A 12,305-nucleotide genomic window follows, 5' to 3' on the forward strand; every position below is an offset into this window, starting at 1 on the left:
GTTCTAAGAGCAGGCTGTCTGACCTGTCACCCCAGAGATCCTTTGGATTCTGTGTCCCTCACTGATGGTGTTTTGGCTGTGCACAGCCGCACCCAGATTTTCATGCCCATGCTGGTGTTAGAACTCAGGACCTTGTACGGTCAGCGCTCTTCCCCACCAAGCCATCCCTCTCCAGCCCCGGATCTACTCTCCTCATCCAGACACTGCTCTCCATTTTGAAGTTTGATTTAGGCTAGCCTCTCATTTCTTAATCAATGTTAACTGATCAACTTCTCTTGTTCCTCAGGAACAGTCTTGTGGGGTAGGAGCCTTCTCAGTTTTTTTTTATGGTTGACTAACTGGATCCAGGTTGTCTCATGAGGAAGCTCTGGGAAAAGCCAGAGATTACATTTTAAATATTAATTCCTGGCAATGGTTAAACACAAGCAAATGTTTTCAGTTATATGCTTTTACAACTCTATTATCTTGTCTTTGGCCAAAGATAAATGCAGAACTTATTTCTTTACTCCTAACACTAAAGTATAAATAATATTAACCACATTGATTTAGATTATAATTATCTTAAATACATCTTTAAAGAAAATCAAAATTTATTGTCTTATAAGAAAATGTTTCTGCATTATAAATTATACTAATTTTAATTATGATCCTATAAAAACTTTAAAAACAAACCTGATGAAGCAAGGTTTTGATAGATATATTTTGATGAATCTTGTCCAAATATCTGTTTTATTACGAAGAAATATTCTAAGGAAATGCAATGGTTGATACTTTTTCTTCAAAAGTTTTTTTTCCCCATCCTAATAAAAGAACTTTCACTTTCTTTGAAAATCCATGCTTTTACACAATTACAGCTTCAGAATTAATCTTTGTTTTTCATTTTCTGTAAGTCAAAACACCATACGAGGTGTGCTTCCACAAGAAAAGGAAAGGAAAGGAGGGAAACAAAAAGACAATAATTTCCTCCAGCCCATTCGCTTTTTTTTTTTTTTTTTTTTTAACTAAAACATTTGTGGAAGTGAGAATGTTCAGAGCATCAAACTCCAGTCATGATGGCTTCATGCTCCAGAGCCAGCTCCAATTCTGGGTAACAGCTCAGATGGGGAGACCAAAAGTGTGCAGGGCAGCAGCTTTGTACTATGATCACTGCAGCAGCCTTCACCCCAAGTTACAGTGACCCCCAAGGATCCCCAGGGCTCCACAGAATGATGGCTGTGATTCCTCACTGGCCTCTGAGTTAGTACTTTGAGTATATTATCACATCTTTTCTTTCCTTCCCTTCCTTGGCCTCCTTTCTTTCTTTCTTTTTTTTTTTTTAAATTTTTTATTTATTTATTTGAGAGCGACAGACACAGAGAGAAAGACAGATAGAGGGAGAGAGAGAGAATGGGTGCGCCAGGGCTTCCAGCCTCTGCAAACGAACTCCAGACGCGTGCGCCCCCTTGTGCATCTGGCTAACGTGGGTCCTGGGGAGTCAAGCCTCCAACTGGGGTCCTTAGGCTTCACAGGCAAGCGCTTAACCGCTAAGCCAGCTCTCCAGCCCCTCCTTTCTTTCTTATACACACATTCTCTCTCTCATTCCACTCCTCTTGGGAAGAGCTATGCTTTGAAAACAGAATAGGTTTTTTTTTTTTTTCTTTTTCAAAACACAGACTAGCATTCAGTGAACAACAACCTTGACTCATATTGAAAGACCCCAAGGAAAGTTTTAAGAATGTACTCATCCAACTGTCAGTATTTGCAAAGTGCTATTTTTTTTTCTGGAAGCATCAAATATATTGACTACGATTCCATGCTGTCTTTTCTCCCTTTGTACACATTTTCTTCACCATTTTGAATTGTATTAGCACATGTTATTGGAGAAACAAGCGAGAGGAATGAGTCAATAAACTCAATGTCAGTTGTGTATGGTTAATTGTCAGCTGTTTTGCAAACAGGAGGTTAAGGAGCGTAAGACCAATGCTGGGCACCAGTGTTTAGAGACATGAAATTTCATGACTTCACACCCTATTTACCTGTGCATATTGTCACGTTAGAGGAAATTGCTGTTTTCTCTTTGACATCTAATGTTGATATACCCATCCTACCCAACATTCCTAGGTACTTTTTCCAGAATTAACTTGCACATAAACATCAAATCATGTCATTTGGATAACTATCATCATTTGTTAACTTGTTATTTACCTACATTTCTACAAGCCTAGTTAAGTGATAATGATATCTCCTACAATGTGCTTTTTGAAACTTAAATCAGCCAAAGTTCCTTTGCTTTGACACATGAAAGGTATTCATTTGCGACATTCATGGTATGAAAAGATCAATTATCAAACGATAAGTTAGGGGTTTTAAGAAGGAAGGACTTGTTACCAATATGTCAGATCAAGCCAAAGTGTTTTTATCCAGTTCATACTAACTCTGCAGAAATACCTGGTGATGGCCCTAAGGCCCATAGGAGCTCTTCACTGTCTCCTGCACCATTTATCTCTAGCGGTGCTTAGAACTGTTACATGTCCTGAAGAAAACTCCTGACCATGCCTTTGCTTTATTCAAACTGTGTTTCCTGTTGAAGGAAACAGGAATAACAAACATCATTTTTGAACTTTACCATCCCAGCAATGATACCATTTTCTGACTTTGATTCTTGCTTTTTCCTTAACACTTATAAACAATCCATCAGCAGGTTCATTTATTCTCTGTGCAGAGCATAATTAAATACAACCACCTCTTTCCATCTCCATTATCACACCCTGGATTATTTTGTCCTTTCTCTTCTGGGCCAGAAGTGGTTCCCCACAAACTACTGTATGTTTTCTCTTGTGGTTTCTTTCCTATGTAAACTTCGTCACAGACAAGATCTGTTCCCATCCAGTTTTCTCCCACTACTCTGGAGATAAAAGTCAGCTCCCTTCTGTAGCCACCATGTCCTGTACTGGCTAGCTCTGGCCTCTCTTTCCTACCCTTGTTCCTCCAACACATATCAGCCATGCCAGCTTTTGAAAGCATTGCCTTCTACTTGTGGAATGTTCCTTCCCAGTTTTCCCTGTGACTGACACCCTTTCTTGCCATGCATGAATCAAATTTAATGCTAGTATCACATCATGAGCACCAGGCCATGCCATCTCCACACTGGCCCTGCTCAGCTTCTCAGCGTCTGTCTGTGTCACTTCATGTTGTCTTACCTCCTCTATCCCTCTACAGTCCATTATTGTGTGTTACTTCTTGTCTTTTATAATGTGAGCTTCATAGGAAGAGAGGCTTTATGTTTTCATCATTGAATGTTCAGTGCCAAGAACTGTAAGGTAGGTGCATAATTTACATTTATTAAGCTAATTATATCATAATGATTAAAGTTTCCCATTTGAAAATGTTGAAACTAATGAAGACATTTATTTTATTAGTTTTGAAAAGTCTTACAAAATAGCAAATACTTAAGAACAACCTAATTCCTCTCGTAAGTACATACCACTAATAATGTAAAATAAAAAGTAAAGCAAAATTAAAAATCTCATTGTACTTAATCAATCATCTTGGTTGTAGAATTTAAAAATTAGAAGACTAGTCCATTCCTTAGTTTTTGAGGCCTTAATAAACACATAAGCTGAGTAAGCTTTAAGGATTCCAAAAAAATAAGCAAATAATTCAAGAATTCTAAGAAAAGCCAAACTGAGGAACTGTAGCCCTAAATTCAGTAGTCATGTGAATCAGAATTAATAATCATTGAACTTTCTTCTCTAGTGGATATTCACATCTTTTATTTGAATTCCACAGCAGTGTTGTGCATTACTGTTTCCATCTTGCTGATGAGAAAACCAAAGGCTCCATGAAGTTACCATCTTCATGCATGGTTGTACTGCTCAAGAGAAACAGAAGCTTGAGGAGACTGAAGCTCACCTTTCTTATTAAAAGTCCAAGTTCTCCATGTCTTTTATATCTTTCATTTTTTCCACCTGTTACAGGGATGTGAGGGACTTGCTGGTAGGAGAGGCCACACGTTTTGTAAATGTTTACACTTGAGACATAGGGAACCAACGTTGGCAGCGAGCGAGGATGAGCTCCTCCTTCAGTCCTCAGCTGGGGGGTGTTCCTTCTGAGAGACTGGGACTGTGATCAAACTCGGTGATAGGAAAAACGTATATCTCCTGATAATCAGTCAGAAAAATAAATGTCCAGAGCCAGCCTGGGAGCCCGTGAAGGAAGCCCCATAAATTTCATGCTGAATTAGCTTACGAAGGCAAGCTGAGGCCAAAGAACCACAGCTGTCATTTCACTGTGGGAAAGAGTTCAGAGGTCTCTTCGACTGTTCATTCCCATGAACTCGAGGTTCTCAGAGGGGCACTCTGGGAGGTGACGTTCCATTTTCTGTAGTAATGTGACCCATAACTTGACAGATTGCTAGTAGTTAATCAACAGGTTATGATAAAAGTCCAAACCTGATTTACTTCTTTTGCCCAAGATTGGCTGTGTTTATGCACATACACACACACACACACACACACACACACACACACAACTGACTTGATTCCACAGAGACCAGCATAAATTGTCAAACTGGCATTCTCAGCTCTTATTTTGCTGTCTGGAAAATTCATACAAAATATAAAATATAACTAAATATTTTGAGCTTCAAAATAGAAATCACCTTTACTCACAAATGTAATGTATATACACATTATATATATGTATGTATATGACATAATGCAATATTTCTATAAAAAATTTCCAAACTCAGGACAACTCCTCTTGGAAATTTCCTGGAAAGATATGTCTTCATGCAGATATGACATGCCAGAGAGGAGCGGGGAGCTGTGCCGTGTGCAGCAGCCGTGCATTACTGCACAGATGTCTCCACTCTGCACTTGAAGAGCTTGAATATTTTAGAAAGTGTAGCGAGTGGCAATTTGTAATAAAACCTTTGTGGCTTTGATGATGAATGTGATAATGATAAAAACAAAACACTAACAATTGTTGACTCAATTAATGTCAGGTACAATTTTGAATATTTTTTACTTATTAATTAAAAAAATCCTTAATAGAACCCTATCACATGGGAATGCTTCTGACGTCCATTTTCTTGGTGTGTACAAGCAGGTTAGAGAAGTTGTCCAAGGCCAAACCACCAATATATTGCAAAGTTAGGATTCAAATTTACAGACTTCCTTTCAATTTGTACCATATTATTTATATCTGTATCTATGCATATACATGTACACTCTTATTTATGTAACTATATGTGTGTGTAATATAATTCTAATTTTAGAATTTTCTTGACAAGTAGATGCCAAGTAGGCATGGTATCTTACGCCCACAGTCCTAGTTACTCAGGAGGAGGCCGGGGAACTGCCTAAGCCCTGGAATTCTAGGACCACCTGAGCAAGATCACCATCTTTTTAATAAAAAGGAGACCACATCTCTGTACTAGTGATTCATTCAAACATGCTCATCACAGACCCATACTAAGAGGAAGCTTATAGAAATGAAGATGGGAATTCTGTGATTTCAAAAGCTAATTGATAATAATGTTGTTATAGGAAATGGGTCTTGCTAATATTCCACGAGAAAAAGCTTGTGAGAGGGTCCAGTTAGTGGAGAAAAAAAAAAAAAAAGCAACAACTTAGGAATGTTAGTACCGTTTCTTCATTAACTGAATAGTTGTTATGCTTTTAGTCAGAATATAAAGAGGTCACATTTATTTTTACATTTTTGTTGAGTCCTTTAGGTCTTGTTATAGTGGATCAAATATATCAATGTATCACTTATTGACATCTCCTTGTGGCACATTTTGGCACTTGATGCACTGTTTTAATAAAGCCAGTGGGTCTGGGAGAAGCAAGAGCTTGTTGATTTGAGGAAAGAAAATGAGGAAGGTGCCAAGTTCTCAAGGATGATGGCTGACTTATTTTGACTGTTTCTTTCTGTTGGCACCCCTTTTGTATTATCCTGGATTGGAGCACCTGGAGGTTTTTTTTTTTTTTTTTTTTACTGCTACTCAAATAGAAGAAAATATAACAGGAGAAATTAGAATGTAATTTCCAGAAAACAGTTTGGACATCTAGTACAGTGTCAAATGAAAACAAACTTCTTAGTCTTGAAATTAGAACAATAGAGAGAGGCTCAGAAACAGCTGTGTCACTTAGAGGCAAACACTGTGCTCCGCTGGATTCGGAGGCTTGATGCCAAAGAGCAGAGCGTTGCCACTGGATTTCATTCCACGTTGCCTAATTAATGATAATTAATCTTTCTTTTCTCTTTGTACATTTTCAACATATTTCAGATGTACTGGCAGGCTACTTGGAATGTATATCTGTGGTATCTTGTCATCTACAAAACCCAGGAAAGGAAAGACATTCTCCCCTTTAAGCCAAGGACAGTTGATTTGTAGACTGGATCTTACCTTTATCACTACACAAACGTTTTAATTTTTCTGAAACCATAAGGGTCAGTAATGTTTGAGACCAAAAGATTGAAGTGACAAAGTTCTTATACTTCATAAATGACTAATTTTTATTTATTTATTATTATTATTTTTATTTTTTGAGGTAGGGTCTCACTCTAGCTCAGGCTGACCTGGAATTCACTCTGTAGTCTCAGGGTGGCCTTGAACTCCTACCTCTGCCTCCTGAGTGCTGGGATTAAAGGCGTGCTACAACATGCCTGGCTAGTTTTTTTTTTTTTTTTTTTGATGTTAAATAAATGTTGACTGTGTTTCTTCCAACCACATCAGGGGAACCTGATTCCTGCTTTCCCCAAAACTAAGAAACTGCCTTCTGTGTTTTATTTATGCATTTATTTATATTTTTTATATTTGTCTGTTGCTCACTGAACATGTCTGAGAACAGCAAATAGTCAATTGATATTTTGGGAAAGTACTCATTGAAATGTCATGGGCCTGTTTTCACTGTGTATCTGTACACCCGCTTTATACAAGGCTAGGAATATGTGTGGCTTTCCAATCTCAAAAGCCACTTATGGCAGCATTGGTACTGTGGTCAGCTTTGGAATCTAGGTGAGTAGATAGACACCCCAAAGTCATTAATTCTGTTGCTCTTCTCTGGCAGCAGGGCTGTATACATGTTGATAGTTAGGGATGGCAAGTCTGCATTTGTTAAGGCACTGAATGTCTTCATTTTCCAGAATCCTACACCAAAACCACAATGAAACCTTGGAAGGAGACAGCCCTTGCCCGTCACCTCAGCTGCTCTTTTATTCACCACAGACTTATGGACTCTCCTGATTCCCTGTTCATTAAGAAAAAAAGGTATAATTGTTCTTGTTTACATATTTAAAAAAAATATTAAAAGGAGTTTTTTTTCAGGCAAATCCAAAAGTTGTAGACAAAAACACCTTAAAAAATATTTCACAGGACTTTTTTTGGTAAAGCAAGTTAAACCAGAGCTATATTCGGTCCTCATGCTGACTCCTTGACATACAGGAGGTGACTTTTCAGTGTTTTGAGGTTGGTGTATAATGGAGGGGAAAGAGAAAAAAAGGAATGTGTCACCAAAGTAGGCAAAAGTCAGAGGGAAACAGTTCAGACAGTAATTGTCAAGAAGATTTTTTTTTTCCTTTTAACTTGCAGGGACTTTATAACTTCAAAAGAACCAAAAATACTTTCATATTCCTTTGCCCTTTGGCTTCTGAGGTTGAGGACTTCTAAATCTTTGCTAGCCACATAGCACATTCAGCCTTATTCCTCGTCTCTGGAATAGAATTCTATGTGTGTGCCCTGTATGCGTGCATGCACTTTGTACATAGGAGCAGAGATCTCTACCAATCTCATAATTGGTGAAGATTATGAAACAGAGACAAGCAAGGATCAGGTATTAGCCATTACAGCAAATGTAGAAAACAGCACACCTATGTGGGTTGGAAAGATTTCCATGACTTCAGTAGATTCAATTGAGTAACACCAGAAAATTACTGAATTGTAAAAATACATAGTAATTAATGTAAATATAAAATAAATTTGATGGTGGTCATTTTAAACATATTGTTTCTTGAAAGTTTCAAGAACTCATGATAAATAAGCATGGGGAATAGATAATGTGCACCTTTGCAGAGCCGAGGTGGCATCATCTGAACTTTCCATGATACAGGAGTGGAAAAAGACTCCCTGAACAAAACCCCAGTAGCTCCAGAAATTAAACAATCACTCAACCATTGGTATCTCATGAAAAGTTTTTAACAGACAAACATACAATAAACAGAGCCAATAGACTACACTCAAAGTGGGAGAAAATTTTTGCTGACTATACGACTGTCAGGGGCCTAATTTCCTAGCATCTAAAAAGAACTCAAAAGCTATACAATTAAAAATAAAAAGCAACCCACTCACAAAATGGGGCAGAGAACTGTACAGGGAGTTCTCAGAGGAAGAAATACAAATGGCAAGCACACACTTAAGAAAATGTTCAGCATCCCTCACTATTAGGAAAACAAAAAAATTACAAGTATGAGTTTCTATCATAACACCAGTAAGGATGCAAACATTAAACATCAAATGAAAACAAATGCTGGCGAGGTTGTGGAGAAATAGACACCCTCATTCAGGGCTGCAGAGATGGCTTAGTGGCTAAGCGCTTGCCTGTGAAGCCTAAGGACCACAGTTCGAGGCTTAATTCCCCAGGACCCAAGTTAGCCAGATGCATAAGGGGGCGCAGGTGTCTGGAGTTCGTTTGCTAGTGGCTGGAAGCCCTGGCGCGCCCATTCTCTCTGTCTCTCTGTCTGCTTCTTTCTCTCTGTCTGTTGCTCTCAAATAAACAAATTAAGAAAATATTTAAAAAAACCCATTCAGTGTTCATGGGAATGTAAGATGGTACAACCACTAAGGAAAGCAAAATTTCCAAACTTTGGCAGTTGATTAGAAATAAAGTGTCAAGCATTACAAACTAACTAGTGGAGCTTAGTACAAATATATTTGATTTTAATATACTTGGTCCTATCCATTTGTTTAAAAATATAATCCATTAAAGAATATAGATTTGAGTATAGATTTGTTAAAACAAGAACTGTGTACTCAAGATTTAGATTTTATTGCATAAACTAACCACTTAGTTTCTAGGGAATGATTTGATTCCCATTAAAAACTTTTAGTAATTCAATAGTAATGGCAGCTATTAACTATCCAAATGCTATCAAATTTAGATGGTAATCTGTTTGAAAAAAATGTTCAATAAATTTAAGGACATGTGCTTATAATGTTATTACCTTTAGCAATGCTTATATTAGTAGTTCATATAAAAATTAGTGGATTGGAGATATGGCTAATTGGTTAAAGGTACTACCTTGCAAAGCCTGACTGCCAATGGTTCGATTCCCCAGTACCCATGTAAAGCCAGATGTACAAAGTGGCACATGAGTCTGGAGTTTGTCAGCAGCAACAGGAAGCCCCGACATGGCCACACTCACTCTCATTGTCTACCTTTCAAATAAATAAATAAATAAATAAATAAATAAAAACTAAGTGTATTTTCTGGTTAAATTGTTCAAAATTTTGTTGGTTAAAATGATGCATCTTCAGTTTAGAAAATAGGAACAGAAAGAGAGAAAACTTAATTTGCAGTCATATCAGTGTGAAAATTTTAGTATTCTTACTCACATCTATGTATATGTCTATCTACACATACATACTGATGTATTTTATAGTCTTTATTTATTGTATAATTCTATTTCATACTTTCTTGTTTTTCTATTTTAAAACAAGTACCAATTTACCTGAGAGAGAAAGTGAAAGAGGCAGATAGAGGGAGAGAAGCACACCAGGGCCTCTACTTACAGAAAACAAACTCCAGACTCACGTGCGCCACGTTGGGCACCTGGCTTTATGTGGGTACTGGGGAATTGAACCTGGGTCCTTTGGCTTTGCCAGCAAGTGCCTTAACTTCCCATCCATCTTTCCAGCCCATCTTTCTCTCTCTTTTTAGACTTGCCTGTGAGTTTGTGTGTGTCTGTGTTTGTAATATAGTGTGTGTACGTGCATGTGCGAGTCTGTGGTGTACATACATGTATGTGCCCTTGTGGCACTCCATCTCTCAGCAGAGTTAGGGGGTACTCACCTGTGATGGCCAGAGCTCAGTGTTGGATGTCCCATTCCATTGCTCTGCTGCCTGCTCTTATTTGGGCTTGAGTCTCTCCTGATGCTGGAGATTATATATATATATTGCTGTTTGTTTTTTAATCTCAGCCTGGTTTTTGCTGCCCTTGCATGATTGAAGTTACAGGTACACATGGCCACAACCAGCTGTTTACATGGATCTGGAGATTCACCCTTGGGCAGTTTATGGCCCCCTTTAGGTCCTCACGTTTGCAGAAAGAACACTTAACCACTGAGCTGTACTGTTTCCTTTATTTTTTTACTTTCTTTCCTTTCTTCTTTCTCTCTCTCTCTCTCTTTCTTTCTTTCTTTCTTTCTTTTTCCTTTAATCCTTTCTTTCTTCTCCCTCCCTCCCTCTCTCTCTCACTTTCTTTCCTTTTTTTTCCAAAAGGGGAAAAAAATCTTCACTTTTAATAACCTCAATCAGTTTGCAATTGATCAAAGGGAAACCAGCACCTTACCTTGTCACTAAGTATCACAAAGGGCAAGCCACTTGCTAAGGAGCATCCAGTTCTGGTTAAGTTCAGGTCACTCTCACAGGAGATTAAATACCAAAGTCACTTTCAGGAGAGAAATGGGAAGGAGGAGGCACAAGACGGTGGACAGGGTACAGAAAGCTGTGCATTCAGTACATGATTTTGGTCACTTTTTCACAACATGGTTATTTTCTTGTATATTTTACTAAGTAAAAGCTTATAATAAAAGACAGTGCTAAACCTATATATCAAAGCAAATTCAATAAAACATCCATCTTCAAATTTCATAAATATATGTAATTCTAATAATAAAGTCTCTATGTATTCACATTTTCATAGACTAAGGTAATACACAAATGCATGGAAGTTTCCTGTTATGCAGTTAACTGTACCTAGCTTTGACATTATCTTCATAAATACTCAGGGAAGCCACAACGGTACTGGAAGTCTCAAATTCTATCTAAGGTTTTTTATTTTTTTTAATTTAATTTATTAGTTTTCTTTTCAGCAAATACAGGCAGTTTGGTACCATTGTTTAGGCTCATCTATGATCTACCCCCTCCCATTGGACCCTCCTTGTTGATGTAAATGGATCATGCATTTTGGAGTTAGCCCACAGTTATTGGTACGATAAATGTCTCTGCATATCATGACCCAAGTTTTAAAGGAAAAAAAAGAAAGAAAAAGAGCAGCCACTCCATGAAACAGAGGGGAAATGAATCCCTTACTTTCTTTTGATTTTTGTGTCAGTTGTTTGAAAAACACTAGAAGCAGATATAAGGTTTTCTATGTACTGTCCAAGAACTTGGTTTTCTGACTTCAGCTTCAGGTTTTCTTCCTTAACTGATCCATTCATGCAGAAAGATCTTCAAGCGTGTGTTGGAGTTCCAACACTTGGTTAATAAGATGTGTTTTTTCCTCCAGTTCCACCTGGTTTTCAGCATCAACTGCATCCATGCCAGTGCTCATCATCTTGGGTAACAAACTTCTGGGCCTTAGGTACAAAATCCTTGATGAACAGTCTGGCATCGGCGGTGCCCAGACTGGGTGGCAGCTGCAGGATCTCTTTCTTTCTTTCTTTCTTTCTTTCTTTCTTTCTTTCTTTCTTTCTTTCTTTCTTTCTTTCTTTCTTTCTTTCTTTCTTCCTTCCTTCCTTCCTTCCTTCCTTCCTTCCTTCCTTCCTTCCTTCCTTCCTTCCTTCCTTTCTTTCTTTCTTTCTTTCTTTCTTTCTTTCTTTCTTTCTTTCTTTCTTTCTTTCTTCCTTCTTTATCTCTCTCTCCCTCCCTTCCTTCCTTCCTCTATCCCTTTCTTCCTCCCTCCCTCCCTCCCTCTCTTCTTTCTTTCCCTCCTTACTTTGTTCCTTTCTTCCTTCTTTACTTTCTTCTTCCTTTCCTTTTTCTCCCTTTCTTTTCCTGATATACATTTTATTTGCTACTCTCAAAATTCTAGGCTAAAGTGATCCTCTTGCCTCAGTCTTCTAAGTTACTGTTAGACCAACTTTTCTAAAGTTGAAAAGTGTTATTTTAAATTATGATACATGTTCTTAGAACTCCTTGTATTTTCTTGTCTTAGTAAGTAAAATATAGTAAGGAGCCCCAACAGGGAACCATCTATACATTCCTAGGCATAATAGACCTCCTCTAGATAAGTCAAAGTGACGACCTACAATTATACATCAGAAACAAAGAAGGCTGGAAAGGTCCAGATTAAAAAAAAAAAGGTTGGATAGGTCATGTCTT

At 37.8% G+C, this 12,305-nt stretch overlaps 1 pseudogene; it reads right to left on the minus strand.

Moving 5' to 3' along the window:
• Positions 1 to 11,290: 11,290 nt before the first annotated feature.
• On the minus strand, positions 11,291 to 11,600 carry LOC105945106 (annotated as a pseudogene).
• Positions 11,601 to 12,305: the final 705 nt, after the last annotated feature.

The sequence above is a fragment of the Jaculus jaculus genome, chromosome 14 (assembly GCF_020740685.1).
Source record: "Jaculus jaculus isolate mJacJac1 chromosome 14, mJacJac1.mat.Y.cur, whole genome shotgun sequence".
In the NCBI taxonomy this organism is placed as follows: domain Eukaryota; kingdom Metazoa; phylum Chordata; class Mammalia; order Rodentia; family Dipodidae; genus Jaculus; species Jaculus jaculus.